At 46.8% G+C, this 14889-nt stretch overlaps 1 pseudogene; it reads right to left on the bottom strand.

Moving 5' to 3' along the window:
- Nucleotides 1-327: 327 nt before the first annotated feature.
- Nucleotides 328-14889, bottom strand: part of LOC135503978 (disco-interacting protein 2 homolog B-A-like) — a 92867-nt pseudogene continuing 78305 nt past the window's right edge.

The raw sequence follows: 14889 nt of genomic DNA, 5'->3' as shown, positions 1-14889 counted from the left end.
TAGTTCTTCTGCATTTCTTGATGAAAAATGGAAGTGAGTAGAGGAGGTCAGAGTCTCCCATCGACAATCCAGGTGACATATAGATAGCCTCTCAAATAGCACCCTATTCCCTATTTAGTGGACTACTTTTGACCAAGGCCCATAGGGTAGTACACTATATAGGGAATAGGTTGCCATTTGGGACGTACAGTACACATGGTCCCAGGTCTTTCCAACTCCTTTGGTCATTGTCTCATGAGGAGTTGATCTGCATAAACTAGTCCCATACACTGGGAATAGGCTAGGAGAGATTATGGAAGGACAAGGAAAGGTTAAAGTGCATGGGGAAGCTTCCAGCTCGTCACGTTGACTCCACAGTCATATCCTGACCAACATGACGGACTGTGGACCACTCAGGAGAGAGGAGAGAGCAGGGTACAGGCTGAACCAGGGAATGGATCGAGATAAGAAACACACCTCTGTATTTTCTTATATAAAACAAGATTCACAATAATAATGTCTGGGGATAAAATCATGGTTAGGAGCAGTTGGGGAGAGACAGTGGATGAGGGTATTGGCAAACATCTACTTGATAGGTGGACCCAAGTGTCAATCAAAGAGGAGAAACCAATCATCTTCCTACTCTGTCAGTGAGAGGCAGGGAGTGGTTGGAAAAGCACCAGTAAGAAGCAGCAAAACCCCATGCAGACAGACATGCTCTAACTTCACTCCCACCCACAGCCTTAATAAACCGTCTCTGTTTCATAGAGAGTAGACTCTGGCCGAGAGAAAAGAAAGCTGGGGCAGGAATTACTGTAACAGGATGGCTAAACCAAGTCCAAGCCCATCCACCAATGCTACTCCTGCCCTGCCAATCTGTCCCACTGCCAGATGAGTGAGTGTGTGAGGTCCATTCTTGGGAGAAGTAGTCCACCCCCAGCCCCCTCTCTGTGTCTAGCGCCTCCCTCTCAGAGCCTCTATACTTTAGCCTCTACCCCAGTGGACCCCCAGAGCCAGCCTCCACTCCAGTGGACCCCCAGAGCCAGCCTCCACTCCAGTGGACCCCAGAGCCAGCTTCCACTCCAGTGGACCCCCATAGCCAGCCTCCACTCCAGTGGACCCCCATAGCCAGCCTCCACCCCAGTGTGAATGGGGCCTGGGCCCTCCTCACATGTTATAGGCCACGTAGATGGGGTCCAGCTGGTCGGCCAGGAACGAGTCCCGGAGGTGCATCCTCTGCTTCTCTCCCCGTGAGTTGATGGGGATGACCCCCGGGTCAACAACAACCACCACGCCCACAATCAGGTGGTGCTCCTCCAGAACCACGTTGGTCACCAGAGGCACCAAGTCCAGGGCCTCCTGCTCCGACCCGGCCAGCTCTGCCACTACTACCAGGAGGTTGGTCCACGTGAACACAGCACTGTGGAGAGAGAGAGACAGCCACCCATCAAGTTAACATTCAGGGGTACACAGCAGATATAGAGAATGACCAGCACCAACAGTCAGTCACTCATCAAGTTCAACATTCAACTGGTACAGTGGGGACGGTGCTGTGTACCCTTCCCGTTCTTTCTCAACACCAAGGAAACCAAACATGTGGGTTTATACTAGATACAGTATATGTCAATGTCAAACACAGTTCTGGTACAGACTACAAAACAGTCACATCAGGTTACAATACACCTAGTGAAGCATGCATGTACTGTGTGTGTCTGAGCAGACAACAGTATCTCACCTCTCAGCGATGCTGCGGTGTGCCCGGGACACAGAGGTCTCGATGTCGATGGGGTGGTAGCGAAGCCCTCTGAGCTCCAACGTCTCATCCAGCTGGCCCACCACAAACAGAGCGTCATGACGATCTGAAGGGAAGGCAGGCAGATGGATCAGGAGTGAAAATAGATTTGTCATCAACACAGACCGCTTAGAAACCCAACACCCATGATGCTGCTTTTATCTCAATATCAAATCATGTCTGGGTAACAATTAAGTACCTTCATGTGATTGCTTTCAATTAAAATGGTTAAAAAAAATAGCTTCATAGTAAAGAGCAATTTTGCTAGGACTGTCTGGGAGGGGTCTGAGTTTGGAACTCTTTCTTATTGGTCTATTAACCAATTTACCGCCTAGTGATGTCACCAGGCAGGCCAAAGCTCCATCCCACCAAACCAGGCTGAAATTTCAGGCAATATTTTCAAACAGCTCTTACACTAAAAGGGTATTATCATAATTATCACAGTATTATTTCAACCTCATCCACTGCACCTACCTGGTGTGTGACAATAAAATAAAATACATTTACAAAAAACAGAAAAATAACATTTTTGACTGCACTGGGCCTTTAAAAAGGCACAATCAAATCAAAATGTATGCGTCACATGCGCTAAATACAACAGGTACCTTACAGTGAAATGCTTCCTTAAAAGCCCTTAGCAAACAACGCAGTTAAAAAAAATACCACAAAAAAATAAATAATAATAATTAAAGAGCAGCAGTAAAATAACAATAGCGAGGGGGTACCGGTACAGAGTCAATGTGCGGGGGCACCGGTGTCAAGGTATGTACATGTAGGTAGAGTTATTAAAATGACTATGCATAGATAATAACAGTTGCGTAGAAGGGGGGCAATGCAAATAGTCTGAGTAGCCATTTGATTAGAATTTCAGCAGTCTTATGGCTTGGGGGTAGATGCCTCTTGGACCTAGACTTGGCGCTTTGGTACTGCTTGCCGTGCGGTAGCAGAGAGAACAGTCTACGACTAGGGCGGTTGGAGTCTGACAATGTTTAGTGCCTTCCTCTGACCACAGCCTGATATAGAGGTCCTGGATGGCAGGAAGCTTGGCCCCGGTGACTGGGCCGCACGCACTACCCTCTATCCTTGTGGTCGGAGGCCGAGCAGTTGCCATACCAGGCAGTGATGCAACCCGTCAGGATGCTCTCGATGGTGCGGCTGTTAAACCTTTTGAGGATCTGAGGACACGAATAGGTTTTGTTGTTCCCTCTTCACGACTGTCTTGGTGTGCTTGGACCATGTTAGTTTGTTGGTGAGGTGAACACCAAGGAACTTGAAGCTCTCAAGCTGCTCTACTACAGCCCCGTTGATGAGAATGGGGGCGTGCTCGGTCCTCTCTTTCCTGTAGTCCACAATCATCTCCTTTGTCTTGATCACGTTGAGGGAGAGGTTGTTGTCCTGGCACCACACGGCCAGGTCTCTGACCTCCTCCCTATAGGCTGTCTTGTTGTTGTCGGTGATCAGACATACCACTGTTGTCATTGGCAAACTTAATGATGGTGTTGGAGTCGTGCCAGGCCGTGCAGTCATGAGTGAACAGGGAGCACAGGAGGGGACTGAGCACGCACCCGGGGTGGCCCCCGTGTTGAGGATCAGCGTAGCGGATGTGTTACCTACCCTTACCATCTGGGAGCAGCCCGTCAGGAAGTCCAGGATCCAGTTGCAGAGGGAGGTGTTTAGTCCTTGGGTCCTTAGCTTAGTGATGAGCTTTGAGGGCACTATGGTGTTGAACGATGAGCTGTAGTCAATGAATAGCAATTCTCACATCAATGTTCCTTTAGTCCCGGTGTGAAAAGGCAGTGTGGAGTGCAATAGAGACTGCATCATCTGTGGATCTGTTGGGGTGGTCTGCAAATTGGAGTGGGTCTAGGGTTTCTGGGATGATGGTGTTGATGTGAGCCATGACCAGCCTTTCATGGCTACAGATGTGAGTGTTACGGGTCGGTAGTAATTTAGGCAGGTTATCTTACGTGTTCTTGGGCACAGGGACTATGGTGTTCTGCTTGAAACATGTTGATATTACAGACTCAGACAGGGAGAGGTTGAAAATGTCAGTGAAGACACTTGCCAGTTGGTCAGCGTATACTCAGAGTACACGTCCTGGTAATCCGTCTGGAGCTGTGGCCTTGTGAATGTTGACCTGTTTAAAGGTCTTACTCACAACGGCTGCGGAAAGCGTGATCACAGTCGTCCGGAACAGCTGATGCTGCCATGCATGTTCCAGTGTTACTTGCCTGGAAGGGAGCATAGAAGTTATTTAGCTTATCTGGTAGGTTTGCGTCACCGGGCAGCTCGTGGCTGTGCTTGCCTTTGAAGTCTGTAATAGTTTGCAAGGCCTGCCACATCCGACGAGCGTAGTATGATTCGATCTTAGTCATGTATTGACGTTTTGCCTGTTTGATGGTTTGTCAGAGGGCATTGCGAGATTTCTTATAAGCTTCCGGGTTAGAGTCCCGCTCCTTGAAAGCAGCAGCTCTACACTTTATCTCAGTGCAACTTTTGCCTGTAATCCATGGCTTTTGGTTGGGGAATGTACGTACAGTCATTGGGGACACTTATTGATGATGCCTGTGACTGATGTGGTGTACTCCTCAATGCCATCGGAAAGAATCCCGGAACATATTCCAGTCTGTGATAGCAAAACAGTCCTGTAGTTTAGCATAGACCAAACTACCCCTTTCAACCTGCATAAATTACATTTGGTGAGATGATCTTAAAACAGAATGAACATGCCTTGTACGACTAAGGACAAGTCTTCAGATTGGTTTGGTGTAGCAACTAGTGGGGGGTGAGAATGGCCACACCCCAAGAAAGATATGACTTGAGAGAGTCCATAACATGCTAAATGCTAGGATGGTTACATTAGAAGGGTCTCTAACCTCCGGTGGACCCCAGTAGCTCGGTCCTCTTGACAAAGCCCAGGTATCCCGTCCTGGCCCACAGGGTGTGGGGCTCCCCGAAGCTCAGCCTCGTGTTGAAGTGGTCCGCCTGCAAGCTCTCCTCTCCATAGATGGTGTAGTAGCCACTGGAACTGTGGGGACTCTGAACCCAGATCTAAACAGAGAGTGAGAGGGCTTCATTATCCTCTACATCAGGGATGGGAAACAGGTGGCCCTCCTTTTGAAGGCCATCTGATCAATTCCACACAAAAAACACACACACACACACACATTATATATAGATAAAGATATATATTATATATATATACACACATATATACATATACACACACACACAGTTGAAGTCGTTACTCCAGCCAAATACATTTAAACAATTACGTTTTTCACAATTCCTGACATTTAATCCTAGTAAACATTCCCTGTTTTAGGTCAGTTAGGATCACCACTTTATTTTAAGAATGTGAAATGTCAGAATAATAGTAGGGAGAATTATTTTTTTCAGCTTTAATTTCTTTCATCACATTCCCAGTGGGTCAGAAGTTTACATACACTCAATTAGTATTTGGTAGCATTGCCTTAATTGTTTCACTTGGGTCAAACATTTTGGGTGGCCTTCCACAAGCTTCCCACAATAAGTTGGGTGAATTTTGGCCCATTACTCCTAACAGAGCTGGTGTAACTGAGTCAGGTTTGTAGGCCTCCTTGCTCGCACACGCTTTTCAGTTCTGCCCACACATTTTCTATAGGATTTAGGTCAGGGCTTTGTGATGGCCACTCCCAATACCTTGACTTTGTTGTCCTTAAGCCATTTTGCCACAACTTTGGAAGTATGCTTGGGGTCATTGTCCATTTGGAAGACCCATTTGTGACCAAGCTTTAACTTCCCGACTGATGTCTTGAGATGTTGCTTCAATATATCCACATCATTTTCCTTCCTCATGATGCCATCTATTTTGTGAAGTACACCAGTCCCTCCTGCAGCAAAGCACCCCCATAACATGATGTTTCCACGCCTGTGCTTCACGGTTGGAATGGTTTTCTTCAGCTTGCAAGCCTACCCCTTTTTCCTCCAAACATAACGATGGTCATTATGGCCAAACAGTTCTATTTTTGTTTCATCATACCAGAGGACATTTCTCCAAAAGTACAATCTTTGTCCCCATGTGCAGTTGCAAACCGTAGTCTGGCGTTTTTATGGCGGTTTTGGAGCAGTGGCTTCTTTCTTGCTGAGCGGCCTTTCAGGTTATGTCGATATAGGACTTGTTTTACTGTGGATATAGACACTTTTGTACCTGTTTCCTCCAGCATGTTCACAAGGTCCTTTGCTGTTGTTCTGGGATTGATTGCACTTTTTGCACCAAAGTACGTTCATCTCTAGGAGACAGAACGCATCCCCTTCCTGAACGGTATGACGGCTGCATGGTCCCATGGTGTTTATACTTGCGTACTATTGTTTGTGCAGATGAACGTGGCACCTTCAGCCGTTTGGAAATGGCTCCCAAGGATCAACCAGACTTGTGGAGGTATACCATTTTTTTTTCTGAGGTCTTGGCTGATTTCTTTTGATTTTCCCATGATGTCAAGCAAAGAGGCACTGAATTTGAAGGTAGGCCTTGAAATACATCCACAGGTACACCTCCAATTGACTCAAATTATGTAAATTAGCCTATGACATAATTTTCTGGAATTTTCCAAGCTGTTTAAAGGCACAGTCAACTTAGTGTATGTAAACTTCTGACCCAATGGAATTGTGATAGATTATTTCACTTAACTCAATGTGTCTAAACAATTGTTGGAAAAATTACTTGTGTCAAGCGCAAAGTAGATGTCCTAACCGACTTGCCAAAACTATAGTTTGTTAACAAGAAATTTGTGGAGTGGTTGAAAAACAAGTTTTAATGACTCCAACCTAAGTGTATGTAAACTTCCGACTTCAACTGCATATATATTTATTTATAAAAATAATAAAATCATAATTTAGCCGGGGTCTCAATTTACTGTTGAGAATTAGGATAGTAGAATACACCAGGTGCAATTTCAACATTTGTTTGTGCATCAGCAGTTTTTCTCTTATGTCAGTGACGGTCAATTAACCCAAGTTCACTAACACTGGTTTGTGTCAAGAACTGCAACGCTGCTGGATATTTCACACTCAACAGTTTCCTGTGTGAATCAAGAATGGTCCACCACACAAAGGACATCCAGCCAACTTGACACAACTGTGGGAAGCATTGGAGTCAACATGAGCCAACATCCCTGTGGAACGCTTTCAACACCTTGTAGAGTCCATGCGCCGACAAATTGAGGCTGTTCTGAGGGCAAAAATGTGTGTGTGTGTTAGGAAGGTGTTCCTAATGTTTAGTATACTCAGTATATATAGTAACCAGGGGCTCTGAGCCCAGATCTGAAGAACACAAGAGATGGTCATTAACCAGCGAGGTAAGATAGAAAAATAAGTGATAGTGAAAGAGAAATATATTGACTAGGTTGTAGTAGAACAAGGTGATGGGGTTAAATTATTGTAGGAGAAAGAGAAGAAACTCTGAAGTCTTCGCTACAATACTCTCACAGCAAACCCCTTTCAACTTGACCATACACCCCCACCACCTGTTCCTCTGTGGTGTCTGCATACTCACCTCTCCTAGATGCGAGTCCCCCAACGGACCCCTGGTCTCTGGGTTCACGATGATCACCTTCACCCCTGGAAGAATCTGCAGACAGGGAGATCAGGTTTAGTAGACAACCCCATGGACACAAGAGGAAGTTTCATTGGAGAAGCAAGAGGTCAAGAGGTCAAAACACAGTCTAAAGGCGTCCACACACACACACAGGTTTGGTTTGCTCCCTGCAGAACTTTGCTAGGTGAAGCGACCGTCTGTGCTCTCATACTCCCTAAAGACCTTTGTTTCAAACACGAGAAAAAAGCAGCAACATCACTGTTGTTCATCCCTTTTCAGTCATCATGGCAACAACATAGCCAGAAACACATCCTCAAAATAGTCAGAATTCATCTAAGATAAATCATGAAATCTGTCATTTTGACGTTTTTGCAGAGGAGGTCCGAGCCACACAATTGTACATCTAACTGAGATGTTTTACTTCAGATACCGAACTTTAACTTGCCTCAAGAAAATAAACGTGTGCACGAACAGCCAAGAAAATAAACGTGTGCACGAACAGCCAAGAAAATAAATGTGTGTGCACGAACAGCCAAGAAAATAAACGTGTGCACGAACAGCCAAGAAAATAAATGTGTGTGCACGAACAGCCAAGAAAATAAACGTGTGTGCACGAACAGCCAAGAAAATAAACGTGTGTGCACGAACAGCCAAGAAAATAAACGTGTGCACGAACAGCCAAGAAAATAAACGTGTGCACGAACAGCCAAGAAAATAAACGTGTGCACGAACAGCCAAGAAAATAAAAACAAAGAAAAAAACAAAACACAAAAAATGTCAAAACGTTACAAAAAAACACCAAAACGTCACAAAAAACAACAAAACATCACAAAATGTAATCATAATATATGTGCAAACAGTTTAGACTGGGAAGCATACAGTAAAGCTTTAGTCATCTCAGCGCCATGTACTTACAGTGCCTGACTCCATGAGGGGAAGACTCTGTGGGGCGCCTCGCTCCACCAACCTCACCCTGGAAAACACAGACAGACAGACTACATTCTCTGCAATGTATTGTACATGACCATGTGACCTGACCAGGAAAACCCTGGGTAAAACCTTAGTGATGTCCATTAGCTATCCTCACCTGTCATGGCGGAGGGACTTCATGTCTACATAGACAGTGGAGGGATCGGGTCCAGCTGTACCCTGGCAGAGAAACAGAAAGGGAACTTTGTGATCTAAAAAGTCCAAATGAGTCACCATCATTCTTAAGATCCAGCTGTGTGTGCGTATGCATGCATGCATGCATGCATGCATATTTTTGCGGCTCCCTGCATTTGTATGTGCGTGCGCTGGGGCCCACCTGCAAGCAGATGGCTAGGTTGACCCTGGATCCAAACGCTGTGCTGACAGCACGGGGGAGAGGCCCAGGTCTTTAAACAGCTTGGAGAAGGACTGGGTCAGTGCCAGCCGGGGACGCTCCTCTGCTATGACCACACAGCTCCTCACACACGACAGGTTCACACCCCGCGCCTGCAGACACACAGGTTAATAACACACAGGGTGGGGACTCCTAGACATTACACTTACCACCAGCCTCTTCTGGTGTGTATACAGGATACAGTTGACAGATGTTAGATTCTGGAACCAACACCTAGCGAGCTGTCTGTGTGTGTTCCTCACCTTGAGAGAGTCAGTCTGTGTGCCCAGGCCCTTGGTGCAGAGCTCCATGACAGAGTAGGAACAGAAGGTGTCTCTGATCTTGTACTGGCTCAGGGTGCTCAGCCACAGAGGCAAGGACAGCTCCAACTCCATAGGAGGGATCAGGATGGACTGGTGACCCGAGTACACACTACACACAATATTGGAACGTTCTCTAGTCATTACACAACTTAAAAAGCTGCTGTCACTTTTCTGCTCAATAGAGATCAGCCGCAGTGTCAACAACACTAGATCATAGAGCGACATAGGAGCGGCACAAGGATTATACAAAATGTATGTGAAAATATCGGCAGCCCAGCCGTGTGTCTCTTACCTGGAGAGGCACCACTGTACGAAGCCCAGGCCGCAGTAGGGGTCCAGACAGATGGCTATTTGGCGTGAGGAGTAGAGCTCACACTGTAGCTTGATGGAGCGACACAGAGTACTGACCGCCGAGTGGGACATCTGACACACACACACACACACACACAAAGAGACAGAGAGACGAGAGAAAAACCAGAGACAAGAGAGACAAACCAGAGAGAGAGAGAAAACAGATAAAGAAAGAGACCGAGAAACCAGAGAGGGAGAGATAGAGAAACAAGACGAGAGAAACCAGAGAGAGAGAGATAGAGAAACAAGACGAGAGAAACCAGAGAGAGAGAGATAGAGAAACAAGACGAGAGAAACCAGAGAGAGAGAGATAGAGAAACAAGACGAGAGAAACCAGAGAGAGAGAGATAGAGAAACAAGACGAGAGAAACCAGAGAGAGAGAGATAGAGAAACAAGACGAGAGAGAACAAATATGCCTTTTAATATGCAAAAGAATGGCTGTGGGATCATTTCTCCTGAGATGGACATGCTACAATAGTGCCCTTACCTTGACCCCGGTCAGCATTCCTGTGGTGGACACACTGAAGTCCAGGTAGGCCAGCATCTCTGCTGTGGGGGGCTTGTAGAGCTGGGGGGGCCGCCTCCTGGGGAGGTCATCTAGAAAGGACACACAGAGAAGGTAAACACCCTATGTGGTTCTGGTCCCTGTATAGTGTACACTACCCTATGTGGTTCTGGTCCCTGTATAGTGTACACTACCCTATGTGGTTCTGGTCCCTGTATAGTGTACCCTACCCTATGTGGTTCTGGTCCCTGTATAGTGTACACTACCTTATGTGGTTCTGGTCCCTGTATAGTGTACACTACCCTATGTGGTTCTGGTCCCTGTATAGTGTACACTAACCTATGTGGTTCTGGTCCCTGTATAGTGAACACTACCTTATGTGGTTCTGGTCCTAAATAGTCCCCTATCATGTGAAAATAGCGTGTCTTGGGAGTCATCTGGGATTTGCCACAGTACCTGTGTCTATGATAGTGGGCCAGGTCTTGACGTTGACGCTGGCAGCAGCCTCTCTGGACCGGAGGATCCTCATAAGGGGCTGGGTGGTTAGGATACAGGCAGCTTTACTCACCTGCAACACACACACAGACAGGAATTTGATCCCCCCCCCCACCAAAGATCATTTCAGCAGTTAGTAAAGTTTTCATAGTATAAATACACGTTTGTATATATTGAGGCAGAACATCTTTCATGAAGCGGTTATGTGAAAACGTCTTCGTGGCTTTAGTTGACTCACGTCGATGATCATGCGGACGGTGGGCAGGGTAGCAGCCAGGTTCTGGGGGTGAGGGGGCCGCACTGTTACAGGGATCAACCCAGCATACAGACAGCCATAGAAGGCAGCTATCAGATCAATGCCTGGGGAGAGGGAGGGAGGGAGGGAGGGCGGGAGGGAGGGTGGGAGAGGGCGGGTGGGGAGGGAGGGAAGGAGGGCGGGGGGAGAGGGGGGCGGGAGGGAGGGGCGGGGAGGAGGGGCGGGAGGGAGGGAGGGAGGGCGGGAGGGAGGGAGGGAGGGAGGGAGGGAGGGAGGGAGGGAGGGAGGGAGGGGGGGAGGGAGGGAGGGAGGGAGGGAGGGCGGGAGGGCGGGAGGGAGGGAGGGAGGGAGAAGGGTGGGGAAGGAGACCGAGAGAGAGGGAGAGAAGAGGGAGGACTGTTAACAATAGCATTTAACTGACTATTCTAAGGCAGAGATTGTATATGTGAGGATGGACAGTATCAGCAGCCTCGTGTGAAGTGTGTGTGTAGGTCATTCAACCCACCAGGGGGGTATAACAGCACTACGTTGTCCCCAGTGTTGAGGCCTCCTCTCTCCATCAGGGCTGAGGTTATCTTCTCTGCTCTCTTGTGCAGCTGAACACACGTGGCTGTGCACACTGCTGCCCCCTGGAGGACAGAGGTGGTAAGAGACACTGTACAGGTGCAATATACAGGAAGGCCTAGCAAGTGTGACCAACCAGGGTTCAAACCCTGGTCCTCTGCACAGCACAAGACTGTATTCGCCCACTCAGCTAAAGCCTAGGCTGGAGGCATTAGCTAGGGGAGCCAACACAACCTCCACAATCATATGTTAAAACGTATAAGAGCATAAGAAATGTGAGTAAAAATGGGAACATTTCTAGAGGTGTGACCATCCAACCTTAGCGTTGAGCAGCACATACAGGACGTGGTCAGGGTCACTCTGGGCTCTCCACTGTAGCGCTTCAGACAGGAACTGGTGCTGAAAGAGGGGAGAGTGTGGGTCAGGACTCTGAACTGGTGCTGAAAGAGGGGAGAGTGTGGGTCAGGACTCTGAACTGGTGCTGAAAGAGGGGAGAGTGTGGGTCAGGACTCTGAACTGGTGCTGAAAGAGGGGAGAGTGTGGGTCAGGACTCTGAACTGGTGCTGAAAGAGGGGAGAGTGTGGGTCAGGACTCTGAACTGGTGCTGAAAGAGGGGAGAGTGTGGGTCAGGACTCTGAACTGGTGCTGAAAGAGGAAGCCACCATTAAGGAGAGAAGAGAACCAAAGACTAGTGGACAGAAACAGGACGGTTGTGGAGGGAGTACAATAGCAGGCTTTAAGCACAGTAAAAACACACACACGTATAGTGAGGTTCTGTGTGTTTCTGCACAGCTTCCCTCATTCAACAGATGTACACCATGATCTGCTCACAGCCCATTCCCTCATTCAACAGATGTACACCATTGTTCTGCTCACGGTTACAGGGGGCACACCATTGATCTGCTCATGGTTACAGGGGGACACACCATTGATCTGCTCACGGTTACAGGGGTGCACACCATTGATCTTCTCACGGTTACAGGGGTGCTGCTCACACCATTGATCTGCTCACGGTTACAGGGGTGCACACCATTGATCTTCTCACGGTTACAGGGGTGCACACCATTGATCTTCTCACGGTTACACACACCATTGATCTGCTCATGGTTACAGGGGGGCACACCATGATCTGCACCACACCATTGATCTTCACGGTCACACCATTGGCTCACGGTACAGGGGTGCACACCATTCATCTGCTCACGGTTACAGGGGTGCTGCTCACACCACACCATTGATCTGCTCACGGTTACAGGGGGCACACCATTGATCTGCTCACGGTTACAGGGGTGCACACCATTGATCTGCTCACGGTTACAGGGGGCACACCATTGATCTGCTCACGGTTACAGGGGGCACACCATTGATCTGCTCACGGTTACAGGTACAGGGGTGCACACCATTGATCTGCTCACGGTTACAGTGGTGCAGACATAATACACAGTCACTGTCAAGCAGCACATCTGAGAGAAGCAGCCTTACTGGGGCAGGTATGTCTCCTAAACTCTTACCATTCATGGTGGGCCACATACAGAGCTACATCGCCAGAGAGAAAGTAGAGACAGAACAAAGCTTCTGTTACACGTTTGTCATTAGGACTACGGTAAATAAGATGTAGAGACAGAACAAAGCTTCTGCTATACGTTTGTCATTAGGACTACGGTAAATAAGATGTAGAGACAGAACAAAGCTTCTGTTAAGATGTAGAGACACGTTTGTCATTAGGACTACGGTAAACAGAACAAAGCTAAGATGTAGAGACAGAACAAAGCTTCTGTTACACGTTTGTCATTAGGACTACGGTAAATAAGATGTAGAGACAGAACAAAGCTTCTGCTATACGTTTGTCATTAGGACTTAAATAAGATGTAGAGACAGAACAAAGCTTCTGCTATACGTTTGTCATTAGGACTACGGTAAATAAGATGTAGAGACAGAACAAAGCTTCTGCTATACGTTTGTCATTAGGACTACGGTAAATAAGATGTAGAGACAGAACAAAGCTTCTGCTATACGTTTGTCATTAGGACTACGGTAAATAAGATGTAGAGACAGAACAAAGCTTCTGCTATACGTTTGTCATTAGGACTAAATAAGATGTAACAGCTTCTGCTATAAGATGAGTATTGAAGACAGACTGTAGAGCTGCTACTGGAGTGTTTGTTTTCAAACAGTAGGGCCGACACCTTGCTGGCTCAGCCCAGTACAGCTTGGCTCAGTGGGGTCTTACCTTCCTGACCAGACCCTCTTCCTCCACCACGCCCAGCTCTCTGCCTGCAGCCTGGGACATCCTGTTTCCTGCTACCAGGTTACCAACCATGATGGAGGCCGGGCCCACTCCAACTATAGTACGGAGAGGAGGGTTAGAGGTACACACCTACTACAGTGTCAAGGGTCACTGTGTCAGAGATATAGACAGTCATTATAGCCACACACACCTGGTTGTTTCTGCCGTGGTTTGGGCAGGTTGGTAACACAGGTGTGTGGACAGAGGAGGATGTTACAGGGGTGCAGGTTCCCCTCTAGGAAGTTCTGTTTGGTCTCAGAGATGTGGATCCCTCCCAGTGGTGTCTTGGGTAACGTGTTGGCTGGGACCAGGGCGAGGCAGTACAGACCCACCTGGTGGATACTGTCTATAGCCTGTCGAGGAAAACACATGATATACTGTTTATGTGATGCCAGTACTGTATGCACTGTTGTTCGGTGTGCTACCTATAACAGGGTAACGTGTTGGCTGGGACCAGGGCTGGGCAGTACAGACCCACCTGGTGGATAACGTCTATAGCCTATAGTAGACAGAACACACGTCATAGGGCCGGCTTACTGTTAAATCGGTGGCGTAAAGTACTGAAATAAAAATACTTTAAAGTATTACTTAAGTAGTTTTTGGGGTCTAAAGAAAATAATGTACTTTTTACTCAATACATTTTCCCTGAGACCCAAAAGTACTCGTTACATTTTGACAGGAAAATGATCCAATTCACACACTTATCAAAAGAACATCCCTGGTTGTCCCTACTGCCTCTGGTCTGGTGGACTCACTAAACACAAACGCTTTGTTTGTAAATGGTGTCTGAGTGTTGGAGTTTGTCTGGTTTGCTTAATATAAGGAATTTGAAATGGTTTATACTTGTACCTTTGATACTTAAGTATATTTTAGCATCCCATTTACTTTAGATACTTTAGTACATTTAAAACCAAATACTTTTACTGAAGTAGTATTTTACTGAGTAACTTTCACTTTTACTTGAGTCATTTTCTATTAAGGCATCTTTACTTTTACTCAAGTATGAAAATTGAGTACTTACCCCACCACTGCTGTTAACGTACTGTCGCCTAGATGTACTTCTACTATTAACTTAAAGCTGCAATATGTAACTTTTTGGGCGACCCAACCAAATTCACATAGAAATGTGAGTTATAGATCTGTCATTCTTATTGAAAGCAAGTCTAACTATTATGTGAGCTATTTCTATGCTTCTGTTTTGGAGTTTTGTTTTGGAGTTTTGTTTTGGAGTTTTGTTTTGTTTTGGAGTTTTGTTTTGGAGTTTTGTTTTGTTTTGGAGTTTTGTTTTGGAGTTTCGTTTTGGAGTTTCGTTTTGGAGTTTCGTTTTGGAGTTGTTTTTTTTTACTTCAAAATGTTGAAAATACAATAGGGGCAGAACGACAGATTTGTACCTTGTCA

Source organism: Oncorhynchus masou, chromosome 18 (genome assembly GCF_036934945.1).
Source record: "Oncorhynchus masou masou isolate Uvic2021 chromosome 18, UVic_Omas_1.1, whole genome shotgun sequence".
Taxonomy (NCBI): domain Eukaryota; kingdom Metazoa; phylum Chordata; class Actinopteri; order Salmoniformes; family Salmonidae; genus Oncorhynchus; species Oncorhynchus masou.
The sequence above is the reverse complement of the archived record's forward strand: the minus strand, read 5'-3'. Positions and strand labels throughout refer to the sequence as shown.